Genomic DNA, 15,972 nt, shown 5'->3' with positions numbered 1-15,972 from the left:
GGACCTAGAAGGTCCTATGCTAAGTGAAATAAGTCAGACAGAAAGAGACAACTACCAGATGATTTCACTCATATGTGGAATCTGAAAAACAAAACAAATGAACAAACAAACCAAAACAGAAACAAACTCATAGTTACAAAGAATAAATTGGTGGTCACCAGAGGAGAGGGGAGTGGGTGGATAGGAGAAACAGGTGAAAGGGATTAAGGGGAACAAACTCCTAGTAATAAAATAAAAAGTCACAGGGATATATTGTACAGCATAGGGTAGGCAGTCAATAATATTATAATAACTTGTATGGTGACAGATGGTTACTAGACTTGGCCATGGTGATCATTTTGTAGTGTATATAAATGTCAAATCACCATGTCGTATACCTAAAACTAGTAATGTTGTATATCAACTATACTTCAATAAAAAATTAAAATAAAACAATAAAGGTACAAGCCCTGAAAATACACAACCCCAGGGGAAGCAAAAGAAAAGAAAAGAATTCTGGAGGTTGGCTACACAATGATCTGAATGTACTTAACACTACTGAATTACACTTAAAAATCGAGAAGATAGCAAATTTTATGTCATGTGTATTTAACCACAATTAAAAAGAAAAAAATCACAAAAGTCTCAGAATTGTGATGACTCAATAAATGTTGTCTAAATTGGCATCACTGCCAATATATCATAATTACATAAAAAACCTTGATTATAACAAAATTACTGATTTTGCTGAAATGAAGACAAGAAAAGAAATTTAAGAAATAAATACATAATAATTTATTACTCGTGTTTTTATTTCATTACTTATCCAGACAATGCCAGTTGATCAACACAGAATATAATAGTATTGTGATAATAGTAAATTTAGTAATCTTGGGTATTATGCCAATTTTCAGATATATAAACACCATAGTCTTCCACATTTTTCAATTTTCACATTACCTAGCTATCAAGGTCCCCAGCTAGATTTATGTTTTTTAAACATTTAGACAAAGGATATGTAGATCTCATTCACACTTCAGTCCTAGGCCTTGTAAATGTTAACAGCAAGTCTAGTTTTGAAAGCACTTTATGGGTTAAGGACAATCTGAATTCAGCTTTGAAGTACAGGTACCAATTGAAGAAATATCAAATAAAGTTGGGATTGGGCAAACATGTAATGAGGCACCACGAAAGATGAGCAAGCATGCAAAGCTGGGCATGCCCAGGAGGGGCCAGAATGTAAGGGCCATGAGAGCACAAAATGTGTCTGTTTTGTTTATTGATGTATCTTTGGAACCTAGAACAGTGCTGGGCACATAGTAGAAACTCATAAATATTTATTGAACGAATGAATGATAGCAAAGAGACTAATTTGAGTAGAAGGTATATATAAATAGAAGGTATATAAGGTATATAAAAGGTATATATATATATATAAAGGTATAGAAAAGGTATAGAAGGATGGGAGATAAGGCTTAAAGGGACAGATGATGGGGTTAGAAAATAGTTCAAATGATGTTTTATTGAAATCATCAGAAAACAGGATTGACAGACATCCTCACCCTTCTATTTTCTCTTCAACACAAGGAAAATGTTGTTCTAGGCATGGGAATTTTCATTGGAAAGTAAAGAGATTATTGGAAAAGAGAAAAAGAAAGAAGAACTTCACATGAAGGATCTTCAGGAGCCTAGGCAGACCTCTAGAGGTTTTATTCGTATAAGGACTCAACACCTTCCTGGGAAGAACAGTGTGAAAATGCTTGGGAAATGATTGTGAGTTCAAAGACTGGGATGACTAGACAAGCGGCGAGGGATAGAAGCCACCTCTTCACCTCTTGGGACACGTTTCATAAAACACAAGAAACATCCTTCAATGGGGCATGTCTCGGAGCCATGTCCTTGTCCAGAGATAGCGCTCAAAACAGTGTTCACAAGGAAGAGGACTGTGGAGTGCAATATTACTGGTTTCATTTACTGCATCTTCTGATTCAGTCCTTAAAGGAACCCTAAGGTCCCCATGAAAGAAGAGCTTTGGATTAAAATAGAAGAGTGATTTGCATGAAAGAATCACGACATTGAAAGAAAAGGAAAGAGATTAAGAAAAGTTCCTCTATAGAACCCACCAAAAGATTCTAAGGGTATAGAGGAATGTGTGCAGAACTTTATAGCTAGAACTATGGAAAGAAGAGAAAAAAAGAGAGTAAATTTCGTGAAATGTTCAATCCTCCCAAATATTCTAAGTTGGTTGTGTAAGTTTTAAAGTTTTCTGCTCAGCCACCAAGTGTCTACAGAATTCTCATAAATATTTCCCTTTTAGTTCATAAATATATTTTTGTTAAAATTCAGGCTTTGGTATATGCCTCTTAACCTGGGTTCAGATTTCATAGCAGAAAAAATATATAAAATCTCAAAGGAAATCATAGCCAAATTGTTGAGTTTTAGTTGGTTTTAGGTCAGAGTGCAAGACTCCATCGAATTTTATGTAGTTTCCATCTAAAATAAAGAAATACCCAAATTTGCCTAAAACTTGGCCCTAATTCTTCACTGTATCTGGGGCCAAGTTTTTCAGTGAATCTGGCACAAGGATAGAGCTTTTAACAACACCTGAGACCAGGTGAACTTTTTTTAATGATTTTGATGCTAAAATTTTATAAGGTTATAGAAAATAAAAATTTTCTGTAGGCCATATATTCACTCGATGAAGCTTAAGGACAGAAAATAAAGTTTCCTAAAGGAAGCTATCATACCATACAATTCCTTTGTACTTTAAACTGATGGTTTCCCCAAAGCAGGCATATAATAATTCCATGTTTCCATGTGGCTGAAGTCTCAGTTAAGACTTTGAAACATAGAATCAAAGTTCAAATATTCCTTTCCTATTAGTGATTCCTTCCATCCAAATTTCATAAGCCAAGGTCAATAAGAATAAAATGTAAGAGTGAATGGAGGTTTTGAAGCAACAGATTATTTATTCTGTGGTTGTGATGAAGACATTAGGTAGGGAAGTAAAATGAAATTCTATAAACTGACTTCATGAAAGTTAACAGTTTTCTTAAACTCAGAAACTAGAAATTCCAGTAGGAACATAATTTATCTTAGTTCTAAAGTATTAGTAAATTGCTGAGAAGTAGAGTTTGATTCCCTATCAGGGGGAAAATAGTAAATTTTTTTTTTTTTTTTGAGGAAGATTAGCCCTGAGCTGACATCTGCTGCCAATCCTCCTCTCTTTGCTGAGGAAGACTGGCCCTGAGCTAACATCCATGCCCATCTTCCTCTGCTTTATACGTGGGATGCCTACCACAGCATGGCTTGCCAAACAGTGCCATGTCCGCGCCTGGATCTGAACCGGCAAACCCTGGGCTGCCGAAACAGAACGTGTACACTTAACCGCTCTGCCACCTGGCTGGCCCCGGAAAACAGTAAAATTTAAATTTTAAGCCAAGTTATCTTCCTCCAAAAATATGCTTATATTCTAGATGTTTCTACTGGGGATTAAGTTAACAAGTCTTTGACAAGTTATTTCCATATTCCCAATACATACACCACAGAAGACATGAACTCTAGCCTTCAAGGTGTATAATTTAGGTGAACCAAGCAAGGCAGATGAAGAACTAACTACCAGAACAGAAAATAATCTGCAATCCAAGTGCTAGATTGTACAGAATAGAATTGGATTTTAGAGAATCCAAAAAAAAGTTGTTAAATTTTAAGAACAAATAGGTCTTGAGTTAGAGATTAATTGACTCATATCCCACTCTTAGTGAATAACTATCATTTACAGATACTGGGTGAGCTTGTGGAAAGTCAAAGATGACAGAGTCCGTACTCTTTACAAAAAAGGTCTACGGGGGACACAGACATATACATGGGGAAAAAAGACAGTAAAATTCAGCAAGTAATAGAAACACGTTCAGGGTGCAGTGAGGCACAGACGGAAGGCACAAGACTCCTCCAGGAAAGAGAGTGGGCGGAGGGTGCACTTGAAGGAAGCTTGGGCACCAAACACATAAAAAGGAAAGGGAGGTGGTGCTAGGTAGAGAAACCATTTGAACAACAAAGACAGTAGTTAAAATGATCAAAGCTTGTAGGATAGGTATAGGGTAGGGATCAAGAAATAAACAGAAATACTGTTGAGAAGCACTGGGAGGTAAGGATGGATAGTTGAGCTGGGGCTGGATATAGTGGGGTAAATTCAATGGTAGCCCCCCAAAAGATATGTCTATATCTTAATCCCCAGAACGTGTAAATGTAACCTATTTGGAAAAAAGGTCTTTGCGAGAATAATTAAGTTAAGGATCTTGAGATGAGGAGATCATCCTGGATTATCTGGGTAGGCCCTAAACCCAATGACAAGTGTTAGCTTCTAAGAGTGAGGCAGAAGGAGATCTGTCACCAAGGAGAAGGTACAGACAAGAGGAGAGGCACGATTAAGACTGATGCAGAAATTGGAATTTTGCAGCCACAAATCAAGAAATGTCAACAGCTACCAGACACTGGAAGAGGCAGAGAACAGATTCTCCACTGAAACCCGCAGAGGGAGCACAACCTTCCCGACACCTTGATTTTAGACTTTCGTCCTCCAGAACTGTGAGAGAGTAAATTTCTGCTGTTTCACTCTGCCTAGCTTGTGGTAGTTTGTTATAACAGCCCTAGGAAACTAATCAAGAGGGCCTTGAGTTCCACACTGAGTCTAGGCTCTAGATTAGTGGGCAATTATTTTATTTTGCTGTAGAGGTGATTTAAAAATGGGATACAAGAGGGGCTGGCCCCGTAGCCGAGTGGTTAAGTTCGCGCGCTCCGCTGCAGGCGGCACAGTGTTTCGTTGGTTCGAATCCTGGGCACGGACATGGCACTGCTCATCAAACCACGCTGAGGCACCATCCCACATGCCACAACTAGGTGGACCCACAACGAAGGATATACAACTATGTACCGGGGGGCTTTGGGGAGAAAAAGGAAAAATATAAAATCTTTAAAAAAAAAAATGGGATACAAGATTGATAGAGAGTTACAGCATGAATTATAGGGAAGGAAACCTTTTAATAAGCTATTATAATAATTCAAGAAAGAGGTCGGAAGATTATTGTCAAATGTATTATTTCCAAAGTCATAAGACAACATAATTCTCACACAGATACATAGTCAGGGTTTTACGGATTTATTTATAAGTAAATCAGCAGGACGCAAAACTAGATCATCTTGCCGATTAGTTATACTGAAACCTACTAACCAATGTATGTAGAATTAGTGAAGGAAGAAAAGAAATCTGTAATGAGATTGCTAAATTACAATGACAACAACAATAAAAAAGATTACTTTCCTTGAGGACCAGAAATCATAAATTTTGGATTATCTTCTTTACTGGGCTGAAAACATTTGCGTTACTACCAGAAAAATAAACATGTGAAACTTCTCCATTTTCTACAAGTTAAGATTTGTGCTTACAAAGTTATAAAATGTTTGTATGGATACCAGTAAACATCAAGTCAAGGAAAGTTACATTCTTAAGACAAATGACCTTTAGATAAGCTTGTTAGACAAGCCATAGCTACAACGCAAGTCACACAGTTATCTTTTTGTCTTACTTCCAAGTTTGGGAAAATTTTTTCTTAGTATTTTAAACACAAGTTGACTCAAGAATAGAGGGGACATCATGTATTTTAGAGATCTTGCAAAGAACGAATTTACAAGGCTTACCTTATTGTTAGGAGAATTAAATAAATTAATACATGCAGAGCCCTTGAAGGAGCACCTTCTCCAATATTCCTGGAGATTATCTTGATACAATTTGTTTGGAAAATCTTCTAGGAGGATATATATATTGGTGAGGAAGATTGGCCCCGAGCTAACATCTGTGCCAGTCCACCTCTATTTTGTATGTGGGATGCTGCCATGGCATCGGAACCGGGAAACCCCAGGCCGCCAAAGCAGAGCACGTGAACTTATCCACTACTATGCCACTGGGCCAGTGTGTGTGTGTGTGTGTGTGTGTGTGTGTGAGGAAGATTGGCCCTGAGCTAACATCTGTTGCCAGTCTTCCTCTTTTTGCTTGAGGAAGATTGCCACTGAGCTAACGTCTGTGCCAATCTTCCTCTGTTTTACGTGGGATGCTGCCACAGCGTGGCTCTATGAGCAGTGCTAGGTCTGCACCCAGGATCCGAACCTGTGAACCCCAGCCCACTGAGGCAGAGTGCATAAACTCAACCACTATGTCACCAGGCCAATCCCTCCAGGATATATATTTTTTTTCATTGAGTTCATAATACTTTACATCATTGTTAAATTTCAGTTGTACGTTATCTCTTGTTCATCACCATATAAGTGCTCCGCTTCACCCCCTCTGCCCACTCCCTACTCCCCTTCCCCTGGTAACCACTCAACTGTTTTCTTTGTCCATGTGTTTGTTTATAGTCCACGTATGAGTGAAATCATATAGTATTTCTGTTTCTCAGTCTGGCTTATTTCACTTAGTATAATTCCCTCCAGGTCCATCCATGTTGTTGCAAGTGGGATGATTTTGTCTTTTTTTATGGCTGAGTAGTATTCTTTTGTGTGTGTATATATATATATATATACTACATCTTCTTTTTTTTTTTCTGCTTTATCTCCCCAAACCCCCGCTGTACACAGTTGTATATCTTAGTTGCAGGTCCTTCTAGTTGTGGGATATATACCACATCTTCTTTATCCAATCATCGGTCAATGGACACTCGGATTGTTTCCATGTCTTGGCTATTGTGAATAGTGCTGCAATGAACATAGGGGTGCATGAGTTACTTTGGATTGTTGATCTCAAGTTGTTTGGGGTAGCTACCCAGTGGTGGGATACCTGGGTGATATGGTATTTCTATTTTTAGTTTTTTGAGGAATCTCCATACTGTTTTCCATAGTGGCTGCACGACTTTGCATTCCCACCAGCAGTGTATGAGTGTTCCTTTTTCTCCACACCTTCTCTAGCATTTGTTATTTTTAGTTTTAGTGATTATAGCCATTTTAACCAGCATAAGGTGGTGTCTTAGTGTAGTTTTGATTTGCATTTCCCTGATGATTAGTGACATTGAATATCTTTTCATGTGCTTATTGGCCATCTGTATACCTTCTTTGGAAAAATGTCTGTTCATATCCTCTGCCCACTTTTTGATTGGGCTATTTTTTGTTGTTGTTATTCAGTTGTGTGAGTTCCTTATATATTATGGAGATTAACCCCTTGTCTGATATATGATTTGCAAATATTTTCTCCCAATTGATTTGTCTTTTTGTTTTGATCCTAGTTTCTTTTGCCTTGAAGAAGCTCATTAGTCTGATGAAGTCCCATTTGTTTATTTTTTCTTTTGTTTCCCTTGTCTAAGAAGACATGGTATTTGAAAAGATCCTTTTAAGTTCGATGTCAAAGAATGTACCATCTATATTATCTTCCAGCAGTTTTATGGTTTCAAGACTTATCTTCAAGTCTTTGATCCATTTTGCATTTATTTTTGCATATGGCATGAGACAATGCTCTACTGTCATTCTTTTGCAAGAAGTTGTCCAGATTTACCAACACCGTTTATCGAAGAAACTAGCTTTTCTCCATCGTTTGTTCTTGGCACCTTTGTCGAAGATTTGCTGTCCCTAGATGTGCAGTTTTATTTCTGGGCTTTCAGTTCTGTCCCATCAATCCGTGTGCCTGTTTTTGTACTAGTACCATTTTGTTTTGATTCCTATGGCTTTGTAGTACATTTAGAAGTCAGGGATTGTGATGCCTCCAGCTTTGTTCTTTTTTCTCAGGATTGCACCAGCAATTCGGGGGTCTTTTGTTGCCCCATATGAATTTTAGGATTCTTTGTTCTACTTCTGTGAAGAATGTCATTAGGATTCTGATTGGGATTGCATTGACTCTGTAGATGCTTTGGGTAGTATGGACATTTTAACTACGCTTATTCTTCCAATCCATGTGCATAAAATCTCTTTCTATCTCTTTATGTCATCATCTATTTCTTTCAATAATGTCTTATAGTTTTCATTTTATAAGTCCTTCACTTCCTTGGTTAACTTTATTCGTAGATATTTTATTCTTTTTTTGCGATTGTAAATGAAATTGTATTCTTGAGTTCTCTTTCTGTAAGTTTGTTATTAGGGTATAGAAATGTAACCGATTTTTAAAGATTTTTTTTTTTAAAGATTTTATTTTTCCTTTTTCTCCCCAAAGCCCCCCAGTACATAGTTGTATATTCTTTGTTGTGGGTCCTTCTAGTTGTGGCATGTGAGATGCTGCCTCAGCGTGGTTTGATGAGCAGTGCCATGTCCGCGCCCAGGAATTCGAACCAACGAAACACTGGGCCTCCTGCAGCAGAGAGCGAACTTAACCACTCGGGCACGGGGCCAGCCCCTGTAACCGATTTTTGTAAGTTGATTTTGTACCCTGAAACTTTGCTGTAGTTGTTAATGATTTCTAATAGCTTTCGGATGGATTCTTTAGGGTTTTCTATATATAAGATCATGTAATCTGCAAACAGCAAGAGTTTCACTTCTTCACTCCCTATTTGGATTCCTTTTACTCCTTTCTCTTGCCTAATTGCTCTGGCCAAAACCTCCACTACTATGTTGAATAAGAGTGGAGATAGCGGGCATCTTGTCTTGTTCCTGTCCTCAGAGGCATGGCATTCAGTTTTTCCCCATTGGGTATGATGTTGGCTGTGGGTTTGTCATATATGGCCTTTATTGTGTTGAGCTAATTTGCTTATATCCCCATTTTGTTAAGAGTTTTTATCGTAAATGGCTGTTGGATCTTGTCAAATGCTTTCTCTGCATCTATTGAGATGATCATGTGGTTTTTATTCCTCATTTTGTTAATGTGGTGTATCACATTGATTGATTTGTAGATGTTGAACCATCCCTATGTACCTGGAATAAATCCCATTTGATAATCATGTATGATCTTTTTGATGTATTGCTGTATTTGGGTTGCCAAAATTTTGTTGAGGATTTTTGCGTCTACGTTCATCGGTGATATTGGCCTGTAGTTTTCCCTTTTTGTGTTGTCCTTGTCAGGCTTTGGTATCAGAGTGATGGTGGCCTCATAGAATGTGTTAGGAAGTATTCCACCTTCCCTAATCATTTGGAATAGCTTGAGAAGGATAGGTATTGAATCCTTTCTGAAAGTTTGGTAGAATTCTCCAGGGAAGCCATCTGGTCCTGGGCTTTTATTTTGAGAGATGCTTTTGATTATTGTTTCAATCCTTTACTTATGATTGGTCTATTCAGATTATCTATTTCTTTTTGATTCAGCTTTGGGAGGTTCTAAGCATCAAAGAATTTATCCATTTCTTCGGGATTGTCCATTTTGTTGGCATATAGCTTTGCATAGTATCCTCTTATAATCCTTTGTGTTTCTGTGGCATCCATTGTTATTTCTCCTCTTTCATTTCTAATTTTATCTATCTGAGCTTTCTCTCTTTTTTTCTTTGTAAGTCTGGCTAGGGGTTTGTCAATTTTTTTTATCTTCTCAAAGAACTAGCTCTTTGTTTCATTGATCCTTTCTACTGCCTTTTTTGTTTCAATTTCATTTATTTCTGCTCTGAATTGTATTATTTATCTCCTTCTTCTGACTTTGGGCTTTGTTTGTTCTTTTTCTAATTCAGTTAAGTGTGGTTTGAGGTTGCTTATTTGGGATTTTTCTTGTTTGTTAAGGTGAGCCTGTATTGTGATGAATTTCCCTCTTAGTACCACTTTTGCTGCATCCTATATAAATTGGTATAGTATGTTTTCATTTTCATTTGTCTCCAGATATTTTTTTATTTCTCCTTTAATTTCTGAAATGATCCATTTGTTGTTCAACAGCACGTTGTTTAGTCTCCACATTTTTGTCCCTGTCTCAGCTTTTTTCTTGTAATTAATTTCTAGCTTCATAGCATTGTGATGAGAACAGATGCTTGTTATTATTTCAATCTTCTTAAATTTATTGAGGCTTGCCTTGTTTCCCAACATATGGTCTACCCTTGAGAATGTTCTGTGCACACTTGAGAAAAATGTGTATTCTGCAGTTTTGGATTGGAGTGTTCTATATACGTCTATTAAGTCCACCTGGTCTAGATTTTCATTTAATTCCACTGTTTCTTTGCTGATTTTCTGTCTGGATGATCTATCCATTGATGTGAGTGGAGTGATGAGGTCCCCTACTAGATTGTGTTATTCTTAATATCTCTTTTTAGGTTTGTTATTAGTTGCTTTATGTACTTTGGTGCTCCTGTGTTGGATGCACAGATATTTATAAGTGTTATGTCCTCTTGATGGAGTGCCCCTTTGATCATTACATACTGCCCCTCTTTGTCTCTCTTTACCTGTCTTATCTTGAAGTCTACGTTGTCTGATATACATATTGCAACACCTGCTTCCTTTTGTTTATCATTAGCTTGGAATATCATCTTCCATTCCTTTACTCTGAGCCTGTGCTTGTCGTTGGAGCCGAGATGTGTTTCCTGGAGGCAGCATATTGTTGGGTCTTGTTCTTTAATTCATCTCACCACTCTGTCTTTTTATTGGTTCAGTCCATTTACATTAGCTTGATTATTGATATATGAGGGCTTAATGATGCCATTTTATCACTCGTTTTCCCATTCTCCTGTATTTCTCTTGTTTCTTATCCTGTGTGTTTTGCTCTACCAATTGAGTTATGTAGTTTTTTATGTTGAGTTTCTTTGTTTTCTCCTTATTTATCATTTGTGTTTCTCTTACGCTTTTTTGTTTAGTGGTTACCACGAGGTTTGTATGCAAAATCTTATAGATAAGATAGTCCATTTTCTGATGACCTCTTACTTCCGTGGACTAAACTGATTCAGTCTCGTTCCTCTTCCCCTCCTGTTTCTGTCTCATCTTATTCCATCTTGTGTGTTTGTGGTTAAAATGACAAGATATATTTGTTTTTGGTGATTTCCTTCTCTTCATCTTTAATGATATACTTGAGTATTTGCTAACCTGTTTTCTGATTTTGTCTACCTGTTTATCTCCTTACTCCTTTGTAAGTTTTGTAACCACTTTCTCCCTTTTTTTTTTCAAGTACGAGGGCCTTCTTGAGGATTTCCTGTAGGAGGCATCTTGTGGCTATGAACTCCCTTAGCTTTTGTTTATCTGAGACAGTTTTTATTTCTCCATCATATAGGAAAGATATTTTTGCTGGGTAGAGTATTCTTGGCTGAAAGTTTTTGTCCTTCAAAGATTTGAATATGTTGTTCCAGTGTCTCCTACCCTGTAAGGTTTCTGCAAAGAAATCCACTGAAAGCCTTATAGGGCTTCCTGTCTATGATATTTTCTTCTGCCTTGCAGCCCTTAGTATTTTCTCTGTCATTCACTTTTGCCCATTTCACTACTATATGCCTTGCAGTAGGTCTGTTTACACTGACATATTTAAGAGATCTGATAGCTTCTTTCACATGGATTTCCATCTCCTTCGCCAGGCTTGGGAAGTGCTCTGCTATTGTTTCTTTGAACAAGCTTTCTGCTTCATTCTCCTTCTCTTCTCCTTCTTGAATACCTATAATTCTTAGGTTGCATTTCCTAATTGAGTCAGATATTTCTCAGGGACTTTCTTCATTTCTTTTTAGTCTTAGTTCTCTCTCCTCCTCTATCTGGAGCATTTCAATATATGGATCCTCGACTATGCTGATTCACTCCTCTATGATGTCCACTCAAGTGTTCAAGGAATCCATATTTTGTTTTATCACATCCATTATCTCATTCGTCTCCAATATTTCTGAATGATTCATCTTTATAGTTTCAATCTCTTTTGTGAAGTAGCTCCTGAACTCATTGAATTATTTCTTTACCTTCTCTTTTAACTTGTTAAGTTTTTTGATGTTAGCTATTTTGAATTCTCTGTCATTTAGGTTACATATTTCCATGTCTTCAGGACTGATTTCTGGGTACTTGTCATTTTCTCTCTGGTCTTGAGATTTAATGTAATTTTCTGCATTCCACTGGGATCCCAGGCACTGGAGCCAACCCTGGGCAAGTTAGGGGTAAGCGCACTTTCTTCTGCATGCTCTCACAAGCTTACTCACTCTGCCCTCACTATCTGCTCTCTTGGGGTGTTGGCTTGATGAAGTGGACCCTCGTGATAGATTTCACCTAGTAGGGGGTTTCACCTAGGCTACGTGGATCTTTGATGTTTGCACTAACAGGCTCTCCATCCCTCCTTCCTTCCCTCTTGGCAGCTGCATGCAGTTCCAAAACTCAATCTTTTGCAGAGGGAGTGAAATTTTCTCTTACCCCATTCCACCTCCTCCAAGGGGGGCTCCAGTCTTTTCACCCTCCAATGTATGGCTGCGTGGTTCTCTCAGACATCTTTTGTGTTGCATGAATGTCCTCTTTGGAGTAGGAATGTCTTTTTTATTGTATCGTGGAGGGGAGAGATCCCAGTAGAGGTCACTCTGCCATGATGCTGACATCAGTCCCCTACAAGATATATTTTTAATAAAATACATTTGTATTCCTGTATTCAATAATATCTGAATAGCTACTGTGTATATAAAGTTACATGATACTTTCCTTCAAGGTCTTTATCATTTTGCTAAGATTTGAAAGTATTAAAGGTTTAACAGATGAAATAATAAAAGAAGAAAATATTATATAATAAATGTCAACCATATTTAATTGTGTCAAAATACACAATTTTCTTTTTATGTAGGGCTTAAATGTACAGTTTCTTGGAGAATTTTTGTGTGCTCAGGGAAGTTAATGAGATATGATTATGAAGCTAACAAGATACTAGGTTTCATAAATGACCAGGAAGAAGAATCCTGATTTTGCTTGAATAAAACATAAAAGGGACAAAATTAGGGCTTGATGAATTCCATTCACTTAATTTGTCCTCAAAACAGACTTAGTGACACGATTAACTTCCTCAGAAATATGATACAAGCAGAAGCCTTTGTTGGCAGCTGATGAAAAAGTATCATAATTTTTTTGTTAAATAAAATAATTTGACAATTTTAAGAGGAGCAGTAAATGTACTAGCAACTTCTATTTTAGTGGCTTCACAAAAGAGAACTTTATGTCAACTTACATAATTAAATTTTGACTTTAACATTGGAATTTGTCCAGTACTGTTCATATGATCCAACAAACATAAGAAACTTGTTTCCAGGATGCCACTTCTGACCCATGAATCCAATGAAAGTGCTTAAATTTAGTTCCCACAGTGCCTGGTTCATAACTATTAGAGCACTTATTGTATTGTATTATATTTTTTCTTACTGTCTCCCACAATGGAATGCTAGCTCCTCAAAGACAGGAACCATATTGTTTTCATCACAAAATTCACAGCGCAGTGCCTGAAACATCCTAGATTCTCAATTAATAAATATTAAATTGTAAAGGAATGTATTCATAAGTAAATGATAGATTTGGGGGCATTTGTCACAAAATGAGATTAAGGTAAGTTTGCTAATATTATATATATGATACCTCTAAAGATGATTTACCTCATTTTGTACCATGACTATAGAAAAGTCCCCTCAAAAGGAAATATCGTTAGGAGTTTATAATCGAAAGTATTAAAATATCTACACAAATATATACGGAGAGATATATACTGAGCGAAACCAGAATATGTCACCCTAAAATATACCACTTTGGCTTATTGATTATCTTTAATTAAAGGCACTCAAGAAACAACATGTGCAAGGACACTCGGACCCTCCTCTGTTTCCCTTGTGTCTCTGGCACTACTGAAATTTCTGCTTTCAGAAGAAAAAATCAATTAAAATTGGTGACTTCCTGGGGCAGCTGGGCTGTGTAGCAGTTAAGCTCCTGCACTCCACTTTGGTGGCCCAGGTTCACAGTTTGCATCCTGGGCGTGGACTTATACATTACTTATCAGGCCATGCTGTGGCAGGCATCCCACATATAAAATGGAGAAAGACAGGCACAGATGTTAGCTCAGGGCCAATCTTCCTCAGCAAAAAAGAGAAGGATTGGCAGCAGATGTTAACTCAGGGCTAATCTTCTTCTTAAAAAAAAAATGGTGATTTCCATTTCTTTAGGCAATGCCTCCTCTAAACCCAGTTACTGAAATCAGATGATATAATCAACAAAGTAAGATGTTACAGTAATTTAGCTGTGCCAATGGAGGATGCTTTTAATGGTGGTTTTAGTCGTGTTCCCATTACACCCGGCAGTGGTGTCCCCCTCTGGAGCTTCCAGTCATAATTGTGATGAAAAGAATTGGAGAAAAACTTAGTGAAAATGATTAAAGATCTAGGAAACAGACACCGTGATGAAAGCCTAAAAGAATCAGGATTATTTCTTTCCCAGAAAAAGTTGGCAGATTAAAAAATGGAATGGTATGGATGGTGAGCAGCTGTTCTCCATTCCCAAGGAGCATAGGTAAGGGAGGCAGGATTCAAGATCAGCAGAAGGAGGGATTATTCTCCCTATCACTCCAGTCCAACATACTGTCTGTCCCACTGCCATGTGTCTCAGGTGGCCTCCCTTCTTCTCAGTGGTAAGCCTCTTCTATCTATCTACTCATGGCTCTCCTTAAAAGTCCTTCTCTTGAAACATTTTCTCTAGCTACAAAAGTTGGGGAAAACTCTCCCATCACACTACCTTTATTCTCTGCAGCAATTATTTGAACCTATCTTCTCTGAAATCTTTTCAAAGCATTTGATTAAGACAGGAAGCCTCAAAGGGTCTCAGATTTCTTTAATGTCTTAAGTCAAAAACAAAAATGTACTGATGTAAATGAAACACATACACATTTTCCAAAATATTGGGATACGCAATCAGGAAGACAAAATTTTTAAGGAGATGGGTGCCAGGTTGTGTTGTTACCTAATGGCTCAAATCTAAATTCCTTTTCCTATCTTTTTAAACTCTCCATCAGCTACAGTCCTGATTGGAGGCGGGTGAGTGAAGATGGAAAGGATGAGGTTGCAACATCCCTTACAGACTTAGAATAACAAGTCCTTGAAATAACATAGGGTCATCAGTGTTCATTGAGGCACTTATGATAACTAACTTACTGCATGAAATTTGTCCCCTAATCATGGGCTTCTTTTCCCCTTCCTGATACTGGCAATAACCAAAATGACTACAGAAAAGCCCAAAGAGAACAAGGACGGATGGTACTCAGAACATCTTATCTGACTTCAGTATTTGTAGCCACTGATGGTTCTGAATGATGTTTTCAAGCAGAATGATTATTTTCCTTTGCTGATTCACCACCAAACTATCATGAAGAACCAGTGATTTGGGTACAAAAGATGTTTAATAAACTGAATTAAATTCAGGCTCTCCCATGAGTTCCTCCTTTTAAATAATACTACCAATCTGATACCCAATAAGATAATTACTGTTAATTTAAGATGAATTATAAATCTTAAAGTCCAGTGCAACAATTTATACAAAATCCCACAAGAACTCAAATAAATTTATTTTAGCATCAATTAATAGACAACATATAAAATTAGCAGAGACTCAAAACTCTTAACTACTTTTATCTTAAAAATATAAAAATGAAACCCTTAGCAGAGTTACAATTCTCTATGAGGACAAGCCAGAGTCATCCCATGTTCTTAAAATTCTAAGAATGATTTATGTTTTGAATTTTAGTTGTACGTGTGCTTGTGTATGTATATGCATGTGTTTTTAAAAGGAAGACGATAGGTTTTCTGTGCTTCCACATGTGTCAAATTTTTGAAAATATGTAAGAGCTATATTTGCACCGAAAAATTCGAACCCAAAGGGAAAAATATGAAAAAATCAATTAAGAGGGGATTATAATAAGACCTGATTTACAACCTTAAGTGCACTTTTCAAATATTCCAAGTCACTTGAGTCCTTTGTATGATTTCATTTTCATCACACAAAACTGAACAGAACAAAAGTTATGAATAACAAAACACTTACGATCACTCAAGTGAAAATAGACACCAAAAAAATCAATCCAAGTAACTTTGAGGCTCAGTGCTAACAAACAATTTTATTGCATGTGACCAATTTTGTGGCAATTTTTTG

The 15,972-nt window shown here is 37.1% G+C and overlaps 1 long non-coding RNA gene across 7 annotated transcripts in view; it reads right to left on the bottom strand.

The window, feature by feature from the left end:
- LOC106834085 (uncharacterized) overlaps nt 1-15,972 on the bottom strand; it is a 189,745-nt gene that overhangs the window by 20,298 nt on the left and 153,475 nt on the right. The window contains exon 4 of one of the 7 annotated variants that reach the window (XR_011501891.1): nt 12,223-12,408. The exons of the other annotated variants lie outside the window; for them this stretch is intronic. This is a non-coding gene — a long non-coding RNA (uncharacterized lncRNA). The remainder of the gene's footprint in view (nt 1-12,222; nt 12,409-15,972) is intronic. 7 annotated transcript variants of the gene reach the window in all.

Source organism: Equus asinus, chromosome 3, assembly GCF_041296235.1.
Source record: "Equus asinus isolate D_3611 breed Donkey chromosome 3, EquAss-T2T_v2, whole genome shotgun sequence".
Classification (NCBI taxonomy): domain Eukaryota; kingdom Metazoa; phylum Chordata; class Mammalia; order Perissodactyla; family Equidae; genus Equus; species Equus asinus.
Note: the sequence above shows the minus strand (reverse complement) of the source record. Positions and strands in the feature narration are given on the sequence as shown.